The sequence below is a fragment of the Sebastes umbrosus genome, chromosome 10, assembly GCF_015220745.1.
Source record: "Sebastes umbrosus isolate fSebUmb1 chromosome 10, fSebUmb1.pri, whole genome shotgun sequence".
NCBI lineage: Eukaryota > Metazoa > Chordata > Actinopteri > Perciformes > Sebastidae > Sebastes > Sebastes umbrosus.
The window spans coordinates 20,207,945-20,225,288 of NC_051278.1; the positions used below are offsets into that span (position 1 = coordinate 20,207,945).

The window sequence follows — 17,344 nt, forward strand, 5'->3', positions numbered from 1 at the left end:
ATTCCATTGAAAGACTATCACTCATCATATTGAATTATTGCCCAGCCCTACAGATTCTTACCGAAAGCCCTACTGAGCATATTAAGTGATATGTAATCAGATTGCATGGTCATCACGGAAGGTTCCCTCCTCTGTTACTCTTCCCGAGGTTTCTTCCATATAGGGTGTTGTATGCTGATTGTAAAGCCCCTTGAGGCAAATTGTGATTTTGTGATAATGGGCTATAGAAATAAAATTGACTTATCTTAGCATCTAAGAGTTAAAGGAGCATTTTTTTATTGAACCAACAACAGATGTTTGTTCGTCTACACCAACGTCTGTCACGGGAGATCCTCATCATGAATTATAGATTACCTTAAACACATACATATTCATTACATCCCCTAGCAGGTGTGACAGCGTTCTATCCACTCATCTCTGCCTAAGTATAATATCACTGCTTTTAACCCCATCATACCGTTATTCAGTGCATACAACATGTCACAGTATGTGATGTCCTTCAGTTTGAAAAATTGAATGGAATATCCCGCTGGCAGACATTTCTGTCACTTTGCAATCATAACCTATAACTGCAAATTGCATCGTATAGTCTTGCCTTGTGTGTGCCAGACAATACGTTTGATGAATGGAAGCGTTTCAGTTCATTGTGAGCATTTATCCAAATCGTACATAAATGGCTCTGCCTCAGACAACATATCCCTTTGTGGAAATAAATAAATAAAAACAACGAACGCTGCATTGTTAGGAGGATGAAGAAGGCAGACATGCTCTTTGGAGAATTCAGCAATGTGGAAAACAAGAATCAATAACTCTCAAAGAGTAACTCTATCCTTAAAATATCAAGGCAGCGTTTGCTTAAAAGGGAAAAGATGCATTGCAGAATGGCAGCATCGTGTTTTCAGCCTCAATTTTTTAAAATGCTTTAGAAGGTGTCTTTGTATTTTGTTTTGTTGTATCCATTTTTTTCCCCTGGTGGTTAAAGTATTTTACATTTATTCCTTTCTTTCTTCTTTCCTACTTTCAGTTTCCCTTCATGCACAGAAGCAGTTCATCCAATTAACAGGCATCTAGTCAGCGCTCTCTAAACATGATCTTGAGCTACTCTCAGGATCATTAGCTGTAGAGCGTTATGAGACTGAAGCCGATATGAATGTGTCAACAGAGGCTAATTGCTATCTTATTAACACTTTAATCTGGCAATGACCACCAGTCCCTACAAGAAACCACAGAGTTTATTAAGACTAAACATTCAGCTCAGTGTTCGAAGTGGGCCTGTACACACTGGTATGCAGTACCGGCACTTCTTTGTTTTACTCCTCGGCGTGACTTTTTTCTTGCGTACTGGAACTTTTCACAAGCTGCCGGTACTCTCCATATCAGGTTCCCTGGGAGATTCATAATGGCGAATCACAACAGCCCCCAGTGTTTTTGGCATTCATAAGCCGTATGAACATAAAAACAATGTGGGGAGCATCTGCCTGAGCCGACGCACGAGGTGCTGTAATTTATCGATATAATGTTCACATCCTTTTTGTAAAATTAGTGAACTGTTCGTCATAACTTTTTTTATTTGTGAACAAATATAATGAGTGAAACATTATTTAAAAGTTTCAGACGGAGGCTGTGATAAATAATAATAATAATTTAATTCGTAATAATGGTCCAAAATTATGTAAAATTGCATAGTTTTATGTCAAAAACCTGGTATTATAGAGCGATACTACAAAATAACACAGGAAAGCACTTTAGGAGTATTAAAGGCCAACTACAGAAGATGCATATCCCTAGTATAATAATAAAACCACAACTGATTATGTCTGACACAGTATAACAGGCTTAAAGAAATAATGAATAAATAGGAATAAGTCGCAAGAGACTGCTGATACCGGCCGATACACACACCAACATGTGAATAAGAGGAGTACTGATACTTCAAGCACTGCAGCTCATATTACCTCAAACTGTTTATGAAGAGATAATTGTTAGTTTTACATAAGCTTCAATGTTCCAGAGCTACTGTGTGGATAGTTTTTTTAAGAGATCAAGGTGCTCCAGTGAGAAAAAGAACGTGCAGTGCTGCATGTTAGAGTTTAATCTTTAATGTAATCGATACTGTGTGAAACTACATTAACTCAGAATAATAAACAAGCCATCGATGAGAGCAACGTTAATCGGGACAAAGAAACATACAGCTGAATATTGAGGGTTAGAGGCTAGTTAGTCCAGGCCAAGTCAAACATCCATCAACATGTTGAGCTGGAGCTGGTACAGATTCACTCTCACAGTAAGCTCTACATATTTCACTAGCGCTCTATCATTCTCTGTTGTCTCGCTTCCCTGTCTCCTTTTAGTACAGCTCTCTTTTTACCTGGAATCCATCCCCCCGGACCGCCCCTGAAAATGACGGGAGGGCCAGTTGGTATTGATTTATTTGCTAAGCACAGGCACAGAGCATAAAAGAGCAGTCATATATTAGACATGAATCTGAATTCCCTCAAGTGAGGTTTACGTTGTCAAGAGAGCAGAAGTAAAGAGAGTGAGACAGTTGGAGAGAGAAGAGAGGGGCAGTGAAATGTGACAGACAGAGTGGGTGACAGAAAAGGAATGACTTAGAATTTGGACTGAAGAAAGAAAAACGTTCAAAGAGGCAAGAAGAAAAATAAAGATTGCTGGTGCAGTGGAGCGTGCCAGCTTGCTAGACATTTGCAAACTGTATGGAAATACTAGTATGGAAGGCATGCGGGCTGTTTCTTAGTGCAACATTTACAGTTGTCAGCCCACCGGAGAGTTTATATACCTCAAAGACCTACGGGAACCGACTGTATGTACATAACATTGCTGACCTCCACTTTGCCTCTGTAAATCAACCTGCCTTTCCTGCCCAATACCCGACCCTTGAACTATATCTCACTTGCATTATCTTGATTTGTGTGTGTGCGGATTGCTGTTTGCTGAACATACACAATATCCGAAGGTAAACACGGAGCAGCAGTTGTTAACAGCCCTGAAGTGAGCACCTTATTGCCACCAATAAGGGGCAGCTCCAGCTCGGCTTATGACAACTTGTAAAAGGTCAGCGAGTGATGAGTGTCAGTTATGTCAGCTATAAAAGCTTCAACTGCATCCGCATGGCGCCATTATTGCAAGTAATATAACCATGAGACGACAAAAAAAGTTAAGTCAATAACATTTTATTTGCATTAGGCGCCAATATAATTATGAGAAAACCCCTTCTTATGTACTTATCGTAATTGATGGACATATAAACTAGGGCTGGGACGATACACCTATCTCACGATTTGATGCTATCATGATACTTGGGTGCCGAATCGATATGTATTGTGATTTTTAAGTATTGCGATTCTACAAGAATTGTGATTCAATGTTACGATTTATTGTGATTTTTGTTTACTTTTTTAACTTTAAAAAGTTAAGTCATATACTTTAAATATCTAAATGGATACATTAAAAATGTTTGATTTTCAGCATTTATATAGTCAGAGATGTCCTGAAATCAAATATATCAGTCATTGTCAGGCATTATTTATTTAATTTTTTCCAGCAACCCAAAAATCAAAGAATAAAGATGATTTCCCTCACAAATTAGTGGTATTTTTTTTTTTTAATTTATACAGTATGGGACATGTAATGTTTTATACTTCTGGTGAATATAATCCAATCAATCTTATTTCCATATAGGTAGTTTGTACATACAGCTCCCTTTGTTAACACCTTTGAAAACCGGACGTAGTCACACGTGTGTACTTCCGCTAACTTCGCCAAGTCCGTTGCTAGCCCTCCTGTCAGCTCCGTTCTCTATATACATCCATGGTCAGCTCCATCCGGGACGTTGGTGCTCTACAGTTGTAGCGTCGGCCGATTTGACCACAGAGATGAGAGTGACGGCTGGCTTGACCGCACGTTACCGCAATACGATAACGTTTCCTGTCCATGACAGAGTTAGCATGCAGCTTTAGCCGTGATGTCTAGCTCTGGTTTTCCTGGCAAATGTTTCCATACTTTATTGTATGTGTAGTGTTTACCACTGTAGATTTAAAATGTGAGCGTGCAGGTCGCATCCCCGCAGACCCTCCACTGAATTCTTCTTGTTTCTCGCTGCGGCCGACTGCGGTTTGTTTTGGTTGACGGATACGGAACGGATATGACGTCATGTTACTCAGATTACAACAATAAAAGTGGTAACTTCCTTCTACCTCCGCATAGACTCAAATGAAGCAAATATATAGATTATGGCGTTATAAAATCAATTTCTTTTTAAAACAAAATCGCAATACATAGGTAAATCAAATTTTGTCCCCACCCCTAATATAAAATATATTTCTGCTTAAAACGTCCAGCTTCTCATCAGGCCACTCAAGTCAGTGTCTTCCCAGCACTGTGTCTCTGAAACTAAACAGGTGCTACGAACAGGGGGACAACAACAGTGGCTTCCCAGAGAGTGGAGACAAAGACAAAGAGGCCAAGCGCTCACTTCATAAGGCTTTACTGTAATCGCACCCTCAGGCAGCTTGTCTACTTACTGGAGGAACAAGGAAGGAGCGCAGCGCCTCATAAACACAATACATCTCTTTATGGACAAGTGAAACGAGCAGACACTGATCGACATCTTGGTATCTGTTGCTGAATCACCTTTCCCATCAGCACGGGAGATTACCAGCACAAAGAAAAACACTTCAACGGAGACATTTTAGGACCAACTGTGGGGAATTTGTGCTATTGTTTTAATGACTGAACTGAGATGGAAAAGTTTCTACCCATGTGCTGTCTAAAGATAGATGCTGCGCTTCGCTCTGTTGTGGTCTGCATGGCTGTGAAAGTGGATTAAAACAGGCTTTAACATCAAGACAAGCTCTAATGAAACCCAATGGGGGAGTTAGCCTGTCTGTTTGGCCAGCTGACTCCTGTAAAATACCCATCACTGTTTCCTGTTGCCTGCTCTAAAAGTAGCCTGGTGGTGCCGGCTTGATGGTTACCGCCTACTGTTTGATGCTTTTTTTTTGGATCATACATACTCACATGTTCACCTAATCATACATGTGTATCACATATTCTTGTTGTGTTTTATTCAACCTGTCCTTTTTGAAATGATAACACACCAGTGTCAATCGTTGCCTAACACATCTGTCCAACCTCCATTTAAAACTGAAAATGATTTGTCTGATATGAACCATGAAAGTTCGACATTTTGGGAAATACCCTTATTTGCTTTCTTGACGAGAGTTGCAATGTCTGCACTGTAAATATGAAGCTACAGCCGCAGCCAAATAGCTTAGCTTAGCACAAAGACTGGAACCGGGCAAACAGCTAACCTGTTCCAGTTTGAAGGCAAAAAAAATCTGACCCCAAGCACCACAACTTGTTGAATTTACTCTTGGGTTTTTGTAAGGCGTAAAGAAATTGGTTATAAATTAAATAGTGAGCATTAGGGGCCGTCCACAAGCTGCGTTTTTTGTGCCCTCAAATCTACTGTGGTCAATATAGACGCACGGAAGGTGCGCTCAAAAGTGAAAGTGTCCTGGTGCGCAAGCTTTCCCGATAGAGATGTTAATAATTAACCGTTTAACACTGAGTGCGACAACATTCACCGCCGCCACACACACACGGTCTGTTGAACACTCCCTAACGTTAATGCCGGGCTGACAGAATACACCAGGAAAACTGGTGACACAGCTGACAACCTTGCAGCTAAACTAAATGATGAGGTGGTGACTTACTGGGAAAGTGGCTGCATGTGTCCACGACAATACACGCAGCATCGTGGCTGCTAACTCTCCCAGTCGGGTGAACTGGGGACTCTAAATGATGGAATTAACCTGTTTGTTCATCAACTTATCGTTGCAGCTGGCCAGCTTGTTAGGCACTACAAATAGCACCGCTGGGTGACACGCACTAATCTTGTCGGTTAAGGGTTAATAATCAGTTAACGAGGGTCGGGTTATCGGTTAGCATCCCTAGTTTCCGAGGGCCTATATTTTTGCGCTCTAAGATAAAACAAAGACTTCAACTTTTGGAACGCAGCAACGCACACCGCATGTCATGTGACGAGGAACAACCAATCACAGCCATCAGATAATCTTTTATTTCTTCCATAAATATTAGTCTAGGGTAAATATACGGAGGAGAAATTAATTCCTTTAGTGCAGGCAGGACTTCCCAGAGCTTTACCATCTGTCCCACGGGCTATTTTACTTGCTTCCCCATTTCCGTCCCAGGACGTCACAATATCCTGTTAAAAGGTCAGCCAAATTGACACATACACAAATCAAGCAGTGAAGCTACCGTGAGGGATTTTCGGTGCTGGAAATCCATTTATCTTTGTTTTGACTTTTATTTAATATAGTCAGTGCAGGCTTACTGCTAAAATAGTGCAACTTCATCATCATCGGCATCGCAGCGAGCGGGTTTTTGTTGCTTAGTAATGGCAGGTGTGACAGGAGCGCAACCTCCCAGGCACCTTGGATTAAAAGGATGAAAGCGGGCACAGCTGGCGTTTTCAAAGTGTTTTTAGACACATCATGTGAACGGCCGCTTGGAGGCGCTTTTAGGCCATTTTTTTTGCCTGCGGACAGAGCCAGGCTAGCTGTTTCACCCTGTTTCACCCTATTTCCAGTCTTGATGCTAAGCTAAAATTGGCTGGATGTAGTATCAGATTTACCGTACAGACATGAGTGTATTGAACGAAAGCGATCGTAGTTTTTCCTAAAAAAACGTCAAAACATTCCTTTATTGATGAAATGTAGGGAAAAAGATTGAGTTTCAGTTCCAATAAATTATAGCAGAATAACACCCCACATATGGCTTACGAATGGTTTTAGTCTGGCACTTCTCAACAGTGTACATTATTTTTTTCAACAGCAGCAGTATATATTCACAAGCTCGGGACTAATGAACCAAAAGCATCTGTGCACCGTGTGCAGCACCCACGCAGAACCACAGGTACAGCCGAAAGGTAAAAGCAAAAACATTTTCATCCCACTTGGAGCCATCACCAACAATGTCACAATGTACTATCCTCCACCCACACAAACCCATTTGGGGAAAAGTCATAATGATGATCAATACGGTAGTAGCGTTGTGCACAACAAAACCATCTATCAAGAGAGGTAAGCCTGAAAAAATATTGGTCAACCAATATTGACTGTGGCTCAAACAATAAATCAAGCCGGGAAAGCTCTATTCACCTTTCTCTCTCTCTTCTCCTTCAACTGTCTCTTTTTTCTGAATGCCCTTCACTGCGTCTCTCTCTCCACAGCAGGCAATGGAAAGTCACAATCATCTAAACACATTCCTGCTCCACCTTTAACAGACTAGTAGCAGACCGTGCATTCACCATGACACACAACTTGACTGCACTGTTCCCTAACAATGGCTTTGTTGATATGTTGATATAAAAACACCGCAGGTCATGTTGATATATGCAACATATTAAAATGTTAAACTATCGGGGTTTTGCAGCCATGGAGGGAATAGTTTGTGACTGTCAAACTCACACCGTGGCTGCCTGTGATGAAGAACATGCAGCTGTAGGAACTAAAAGGAAAATATTTGCACAATGGCACAGATGCCATTCCCTCTGCTCTTACTCATTATCTAGCACAATGTCAAAGTACCCCCATGCAGGTCACTGAGAGGGAACATTCCTTCACATTGCCATCTATGGGCATCACAAATAAACAGTCACCCCCAAATCATGAAAGCCTTCCACTTGCCATGTAAGGACACAATTAATTTCCTCCTCTTGTCCACAGCCAATGCAGTAACAAATACTTTATTATCTGATCACTATAATAAAAAAAAAAATGGGCCACAAGAGGGACAATAGGCATCAAACATCACAATGCTTTTTCTTCTTTTTTTTCATTAACTTTCACATTGAAAGGATTCAAGATATGAAAATTAATGTTTTTTCTTTTTTGTTTTTTAATTAACTTTACAGATTTGCTTGAGAAGCTGCGTTTGGAGGAGAAGCATCTGAGGAGCGCAGAGCGCACAGAGGGGTTGGGTATGAGGATGCTGACAGAGACAGCAGCAGCACTTGTGCAATATTAATACACTGAATGTGAACACATTATCTGTGCAATATATCCTTGATGCAATATACACCTCAAGTGCAACTTTGTTTATATTTTATTTATTACATCTACCTATTTTACAAGTGCAATTACCTCTGTTTACAATACATCTATTTTTTATATATATTTTATACTTCTAGTGTAACACTTATGTTTATATGTATTTATTACATCTACTTTACCTGTTTTATTGACTTTAAAACTGTGTGTGTGTGTTTTACCTGTTATATGTTTTATCTGCCTCGTTTAGTCTTGTCAAGTATTTGTTTTAAAGCACTGACCAGAAGTGTCAAACTGTGAATCTCTTTGTATTTAATACGATGACAATAAAGCTTTCTATTCTATTCTTTGCAAAACTTGCATTTAAAACCAAAAGCACATCTAATAATACGAGTTTTCAATAATATCCTGACTACATTAGGCTAAAACACGTGCCAAAATAAAGCAGCTGGGAAATCAATTCTGGCAGAAGAAGAACAGATACTTTGCTGTGACAATATTTCTAAAAACTTTCAGTTTTGAGTCTGATTTTTACCTACCTCATAACATTCAATAGTAGAGTCAAAAGCAGTACAAGTAGATGTGGAAATGGCAATCCAGCCAAACTTGTCACGGGTCCATGTTTTTGGCACAGCAGCTCCGGCAGTCCAATCTAGTCACATCTGAATCTGAAGCGCTAAAACGGCACAGATCTACTAAAGAGGCTCGCTCTTCTCTACCGTCACCGAGCCGCAGATTGGACGGTGATGTGTGAGGAGCACCGCGGGATCTTCTTCAAGGGCGCACGAAGAATCAGTGCGTCACGATTGGTCCAGAGACGGCCGTGACGCACCGGCAGGTGGCACACCCGGCGGATAAAAAGACTCCAGATTCATTCATAGATGTAATAGCTCTGGGGGAAAAAGTGTAGGAGCTCAACACGCACACGGGAACAGATGATGGAGACGACAAACTTCGTGCAGGATCAAAAATGGTCAGGGTGTATCTGTGTCAGAGTCTGCGCTATTTCCGTTTTTAATAACAGGACAGTGTCATCAACCCAAAAGCTTCAAGCTGTTTCGTTTGGCACCAGAACACTGAGCCATTTCATTTGGCACAAGCAATGTCGTGTTTTTTTTTAATTGCAGTCTGTTTCCAGAAATGATTCTGCTGTAATTTTAAAAAACACAAAAGGAGTGCTTCTGTTTTTCTGCAAGCAAATTATCTATTTTACGCGCAGTAAAGCAGCCCAAATAGGTCCAAATTATGCCTTTTTTTATTATTATTTTAACTAATATTTCTGATGGGGCTCTCAAAAATGCAAGTAAATAAGGAGGAAAAGAGGAAGAGAAAAGCAGCGAAGAGGTGGTCTACATCTTGGAAACTACTACAGACACTTGAATGTTGAGGTTGTTTTCACTAGTGCTCTTGATGGGTTTGTCTGTAAGCTCATCTACTTAATAGTTGGTTTATAGACTGTTGTAATTACAAACAGTGGATTGCATATATGAAAACAGTCTTGAAAAAAGGGAAAAAATAAAGTATAAAAAAAAAATGCAAGTAAATAAGGAGGAAGAGAAAAGCAGTCTACATCTTGGAAACTACTACAGACATAAATCAAACTATGTGAAAGTGTTAAATCAGAGGTGAAAAATCACCATTTCACTTGTTTATTTCACCCGATGTGTGGGGAAAAAAACAAGGCAAGTGGGGCTTAGGAACTCTCAAAGATGCAAGTAAATACGGAGGAAAAGAGGAAGAGAAAAGCAGTGAAGAGGTGGTCTAAATCTTGGAAACTACTGCAGACACTTACACATAAATCAAACTATATGAAAGTGTTAAACCAGAGCTGGAAAAATCACCATTTCACTTGTTTATTTCGCCCAATGTGTGGGAAAAAACAAGGCAAGTGGAAACTGAATGTGTTTTGACACTTGTCCGAGTGTAATTCAAGGAGCCAAAGCAAATGTTTCAATAATTTCTTTATCAACACAAATAAAGGGTGAGTGGTAATCCTTGGAGGAATGTGTAAGCCAATTACGGCTGGCTGCAGGGACTGGTGGTACGAAGCCTCACAGCTTCCTGCTCAGACTCACTGCAGACCCTCGGACCACATTTCCTGTTCCCAGTTGCACGGGCAATATTTCTATGAAAATACAGGGCGGTTAGAGACATGGATAGGATATCTTGCAGACTTCCTCCAACGTTTACAGTGCTCTCATCACCTTAATGCCTTGTGGGCTATTTGACACTGCGTCTGTGTGTACTTTCCCATCAGTGGCTTGTTTGCATCCTGTGAGTGGAGAACCAGATCTTTCCATCTGGATGCTGGGTGTATATACGTCTGTGTGTGTAGGATTACATAATATTGCGACTGCATGTAAGCAGATGAGAAGGATGGCTTAGACACTTGCTGATCTGGTTGGTTCATTCTGGAGATCATGTTGGGTGTGCCGTGTATACTCTCCAATAGCCTGGTAGATATTTGCTAATCTGCGGGTATTAAAAGAATATTGTATACTCTGCAGAGATGTAAAGCGGAAACGGGAAGAGACAAATAAATGAAGATAGAGGGCAAATATTGACATAAAAGCCAATTTATTTTATTCCAATGTCGACTACGCCCAGGCTGATAAGAGCAAACAATGCAAATGAAGGCTGCAAATGACATCTGGGATATAAAGCGTACCTGAAGTGTTAATAGCATGCAAATGGAGAAATGTGTAATGGAATAAAGTGTGTCAGACATCTCCAAGTAAGATACATAGTTAGTGTGGTGTCAGGATTTCTTTTTCCCATCATAAATAATAAGATGGTAAAGAGAAGCCAGTCAGTGGTTCTAGTCCAGCACACCTGCTACGAAGGCCTAGATAAACACACACTCCGAGCTGAGCCTCAACATTCACCTTCCTGCAATTTCACACTGTCTGATTCCTCAAGAACTGCATGAACACACTGATAACCAAGTCACAGTAGCCCACTGGTCTACAGAGACAGTTTGCACTTCATAATGGCCTCTTCCATCCAACTCCCACTCTCAAGAGCGTCAGGAAAATACCCAATTACAAAATACATGTATATTTTTTTTTTTACCTCAACCTTTTTTTAAAACCTGAACACATCTTTGCTATTGTGCTGACAAAAATTAAAGTTTCTTTAAACAATAAGTGCAAGAGTTAGATTCCAACAAACCTGTGATGATTTCATCTACAGGAAATAGAAATGCAGTGAAATAGAGAAAGATGCTTTGCCCACAAGGTGCACCACAGGGCAAGAGGTGCAGGATACTGTGTTTTGAACATGTAGTCAGGAAAAAGAAGTGTTTGTGGTAGCGACTGCACACTCAGCCCATAAAAAATATATGATCCAGGATCTCAAAGGTTACCGCAAAGACTTGCTTTATTTTTTTGTGGAATAAAATTCACATAGGAATAGAGCTGCGATGAATAAACGAGAACAGTAGTGGATCGCCAGAAAAACGAATCACCAGAAAATGAATCTGCAACTATTATTATAGTTGACTATTTGTTAAAGTCATTTTTAAGCAAACATGCCAATCATTTGATGCTTTCCTTTTTCTCAAACTGAATATCTTGGGGTTTTGGACTGTTGGTCTGAAAAAATGCATTTGAAGACATCACCTCAGGCTGTGGGAATTTAGAACTGGGATTTGTCACTCTTTTCTGACATTTTATAGACAAAAGGAATAAACCATCAGCCCTCTGAGACACACAATAGACCCGTTTTTGTCTGTTTAAGGGGTATACAGGGGGTCTTTAGTGGGAGATAGCAGGTCAGCAGTAGATGTCACATATAAGTGGTGTACATCATCTGAAAGCTGGGAACCTGAAGATTAATTTGAGATGCAGCTCAGCACAGTGTGTCAAATTATTGTAGTCATAAATCATAAATAAACATGAATAAATGAATGAATGAATGAAAATAAATTGTGAAAGTGTATAAAAGGTTTAGAACATTATGATAAAAGTATATGATTGCCATTCCCAATCTCTATTAGGTCTCAAAAGTTGTTACAGCAATTTTGGGATTGACATCATTTGTTACATAGATTTTGTGCTAAATTCAACCATTTTTTATCACTCGAGAATTGATAAAAAAATATTTATAATCCCTCCAAAATACCACATTAAGACACCAAGACCTTGAAGAACACCATAGAAAAAGTTATGCTGTGATTTGGAGATTTCTGCAAGAGATGCGTTTTTCAGCGATTGGATGGCGAGCACTTCCTTCTGTTATAGAAACTGCTCAGAAACCCCCTTATTGTCAACATAGCTCGGAAAGCCATCCATCCTTTGATTGCCCTATGTCTTTAGTTTGTGGCTGTAAAGTTTCATGAGGCTGTGATTGTCCTAGAGGTCACCACAGGTCATTTTATACAGTGAGGTCAAGTTTTAAAAAATGGTCTCAATTCAAAGCAATGGCTGCTATGGGGACTAACATCATCACAAATGAATACAATTGGGCTCATTGGATCCAAAAGAGTCTCAGCTTTACAGTGATACCCAATTCATGTAATTCAAGACTGTTTAGGGTCCCCAGTACGCAGAAATATTCAAACAAACCATTTTAGAATAGACATATTCATACTGCATTTAAAACCTGAATGTTTTTACCCCAAACTGCATGTGATTATCATAAAGTGGGCATGTCTGTAAAGGGGAGACTCATGGGTACCCATAGAACCCATTTTCATCCAGATATCTTGAGGTCAGAGGTCAAGGGACGCCTTTGAAAATGGCCGTGACAGTTTTTCCGCCTCAAAATTTATCCTAAATTTGAAGCTTTATTTATCCTCCTTCCAGACGACATGACATGAACTCTCTGTACAAATGGATTCCTTGGGTTTTTTTAGTGTCATATCATGTCAGTACCTTCACTCTAGCTCTAAAACTGAACCTGCTACAGCCTCTGAAAGACCGTGAAGTCGGGTGTCAAGGAGTTAATTGAGAAAATAAAGACTCGATAATGAAAATAATGTTTTTTTTTGGATGACTGTTGCTCATAAATGTTGATTCAACAGCTCAGTTGTCTGTAAAACAAATTTACTACAGACTGTATCTACGTGAGTAGTAGTGTGTGTATTTTGGAAAATGACTTGAAATGAAGAGGACTGATATTATAAAGTGTTGTAATATAATATAATAAAGTTGATACGGTGCTGCCAGCATATCAGTGAACCTAATTTCTTCATTGCTGAGTCTTGAGATAGAAAATCTTCACAGCTTATAAAGGATACACCTCGGCTGATCGTTAAAGTATGGCAATCGCATGAAAAATCAATGTGAATGATAACAGAAAGGTTTCAGAAATGTAATATTCTCCTGAGAACTTTTTATTTGTGCCTGAGCAACAGCACTAGATGGGGAAGATACCAAAGAAAGTCAGATTGACCAGACAAAAAACCCAAAGCCTTAAAATCCATTGGATAGGCTCCATTTCATTTTAATATTTGGTCGTTTCAGAAACTCAGAGAAAAATATTGCCTGCCTGATCCTACACTTCTGATTTCAAAGCATGGGTAATTTCCACCGATAATTACAGCTTAGACGTACTGTTTAGAAAGCTTTAAATCCTCATACTGGCAAATATTCTTAGAAAAACACATCTGTGCTGATTAAAAAATTACTACGACGAAGAACTGATTATTTGCATTTTATGAAATGAATAGCATGTGTTCTCATATTTTGATGCTGGCTGGGCGCTGGCCTGGTGCAGATGACATATTGAATGCCACCAGTCTTTGATTTTCTGGAGGGCTTTTCAATTTAGAAAGACTGTTTATTTCCCTGAAAAATAATTAGAAGCTAACACCCTCAGGGTGATTCCTGTATGCGAGTGTGACTGTGTCCGTGTCCTTCCTTGACATGTGCTACGAGATAATAGCATCTGAATACCAATGAAGTGTAAAACTATCAAGCATTCCCAGCTCTACGCTGGTTTCTCATCATCTCTGTTTCCTCCAACATCTACCTTCATTCAAAGAGTTTTTCTTACCTCAAGCATACACATTCAGTCCAATATTTTCCCTTTCAGAGGCATCTCCTCATCCCTCTGCTCATATGAATAAAAAACCTAAATCCTCTCACTATGTCCAAAGAATTCTGCATTTTCTTAGACATTTTAGCACTGACCTTGATCACCGCCTGACTTGTCATCCCCACTGTCATCCCTGTCCTTTAGCAAGTTGTTAGCAGAATACACAAGCAGGCCCGGTCTCTCACTTTCTCCCTGCAGAACTTATTTGTCATACGGCCTGTCAAAGGGATCCCCAGTCCTTCACCATGAAAGCTCTTCATAGTGCACAAAATATCTGCATGCATATTTCTTATTGCCGCACTATGAATGCTTTGAATTTCCTCATCCGAACTCAGACGAGCAGAAACCACTGAGAACACGACTAGGGGATTGCAGTGCATCAAAATGTTCCAAGTCTTGCTTAAGTCTCGATGTTGCCTTTATGAGAGACCATGTGGAGGGCAATCAGTCAGTAATCGCTCAGAGGTCAACATCCTGTGGTTACTGCAAAGCTTGTGCAATGTTGTGACAAAGAGTAATCACAATCAAAGCATTAAAAAAGGGCTTCTTTCAGACTGGAGAGGTGACACATGCTGTAAAGCAACAGGTCTGATTCAGCAGCAGGTTAGTTAAGGTTCTAATTAGGGCAGTCAGTCGATTAAAATATTCGCATGATTGTCCATATCTGTTCAAAATGTACTTTAAAGGGAGATTTGTCAAGTATTTAATACTCTTATCAACATGGGAGTGGGCAAATATGCTTGCTTTATGCAAATGTATGTCTATATTTATGATTGGAAATCAATTAACAACACAATAAAAGACAAATATTGTCAGGAAACCCTCGCAAGTACTGCATTTAGCATATAAAATATGCTCAAATCATAACATGGCAAACTCAAATCAAGCCCAACAGGCAACAACAGCTGTCAGTGTGTCAGTGTGCTGACTTGACTATGACTTGTGATTACCATAAAGTGGGCATGTCTGTAAAGGGGAGACTCGTGGGTACCCATAGAACCCATTTTCATTCAGATATCTTGAGATCAGAGGTCAAGGAACCCCTTTGAAAATGGCCATGTCAGTTTTTCCACGCCAAAATTTTGCGTTAGCATGACATGGTTGGTACCAATGGATTCTTTAGGTTTTATAGATTCATATAATGATGATATCGTCACTCCAGCTTTAAAACTGAGCCCGCACCAACCTAAAAATGGCAAGTTGCGTTAATGCGTAAAGAAATTGGTGGTGTTAAAACAAATTTGCATTAACACGTTATTATTGCGTTGACCATGACAGAACCTTTAACTTTAATTCTAATTATACATCCATGGCCACAGACTCATTGGCGTTATCAGTCCAAAATGGTACCAGCGCTACCGCAGCGCTACTGCAGCGCCATCTAGCGGCTGTTGTCAAAAATGCACTGGAGTTTCGCCTCTTTGTTTCTATACTCTTTGTTAAAGATGTACTTCAGCTATTTAGTATTGCATTTCCATTAAAGCTAGGGTGGGTAATGTATTTTAGAAACCCTATTGTTATATATTTGTTGCAATTGTCATTACATCCCGACAGCAATCAATAAATCAAATGCTCTGACAAAAAAAAGACAAATCTGTAGCTGGGGCAAGACTGTAATAAGCCCATCCAATCATTTCATACGGGCTGTCAACTTGATAGCGTCTTTCATCAGATGTTCCCAGACTGACCAGCGGCTACATTTCTCCACACCCCCAGTTTTGTAACACAGTTTGAAACACCCTATGATATCATCAGGGTTATTTTTCAGACTTTCGAAAGCTCTCCAGTAGCCACAGACAACATTAAATAACTGTTTTCACAGGCTGAGTAGTACTTTTTATCACAAGTTCACTGATGTTCATGTGTTAAATCAGTGGATTGCACCTTCAAATTGGAGTTTGTTTGTTGACTTTCTACTTCCTGTCATCAATGTGACTCATAGCAAACATAATAATACTCTGATTCACAGCCACACAAATAATTTGAGGTCTTCTTGATAATCACATGCTTTCATTGTCAGACTCAAGGTGAAGAAGCTGTCCCCACCGGTTCATTGTGATGCATGTTACACAATGTCCTTCATAGAATCTCACATATTCTTCTCAATGGAATCAGATGAAATTAAAATGACTGCTATCGTGAACTGAGGAGAAAACATACAAAACAGAGTCTTCAAGTTGACAAACACAATCAGTCACCCCAGACTTCCTTGTTTCGCCCCGTTTCTCTGGGTCCCATCTGTTACCAGTCAGCAGCTATTCAGTCAGAACAAAAGTCAGATTATTGTGGGTTTTAATTATGCTGAAGGCCTAAGCTAATTAATTATCACTATCAGTGGTACGGAACATCCCTTTAGATAGAGAAACTAAATCTAATTATCTTTTGACCTCTCTTTCTCCCCTCAGTAATCTCCTCAGCAAGTGTACAGTCAACACACGACACGCATGAACTTGAAAGTCAGACATTAATATTCTGCAAAATGTTCACTGCACAATTCTGCAGCGAATCGTGTTTGCTGGCACTCATTGTCTCGCAAACACACATGGGGATAGACTGAAGCTTTTCCATGCTTGAGATAACTTACCAGCATGGCTCAGACCCAGTTGGACTAATTCCTCCTCGAGCCACAAAAACGGGGCTTTCCCCACAACCGACAACACAATGCATAAATCACGTATTTGTATCAATATGCCACGGACCGACCGCTTGCTCTCCATATGCTGCTTTGTCTCTCCTCCCTGAGACCCAGCTCCACTACTTTCCGAATGATTTACCAACCGCGCACCTGGTTAGTCAAATACTGATCTTCCAATATTCATAAAAGAAAAGACACCCAGCGGGGGTTTTACTGGGTACAGTTGAAATCGCAAGCACTCATGGGGCGCATGTGTGCGCCTGTGATAAGCAACGAGTGTGACAGTGAGAAAACAAGCGATAGAAAAACAACAAGTGGAAGGATGGATAGTAACGGAGCACAATGTCTGAGTTTTGAACCCTTATATGTACTGGATAATAGCTGTGCCTCAAAGGCCAAAATGAGGGTGTTCATCCTTTTTGTCTCCCAAGCAGATTCTTGGCTCGGTTACCGAATTGAACGTCCAGACGTCCAGATGTTAAAAATCCCAAAGAGATCTAAGGGATGGGAGGAATAATCGAGATAAGCAAAGGCAAAACAATAGGATACAATGTAATAATGAATTAGTGTGCGTGTG

At 40.0% G+C, this 17,344-nt stretch overlaps 1 protein-coding gene across 1 annotated transcript in view; it reads right to left on the minus strand.

Annotated features, from left to right (window-relative positions):
• The window catches only part of chrm3a (cholinergic receptor, muscarinic 3a), a 114,872-nt gene extending 105,815 nt beyond the window's left edge, over positions 1 to 9,057 (minus strand). Inside the window, exon 1 of the mRNA XM_037782523.1 lies at positions 8,633 to 9,057. The gene's annotated coding sequence lies outside the window, so the exon portion shown is untranslated. The remainder of the gene's footprint in view (positions 1 to 8,632) is intronic.
• Positions 9,058 to 17,344: the final 8,287 nt, after the last annotated feature.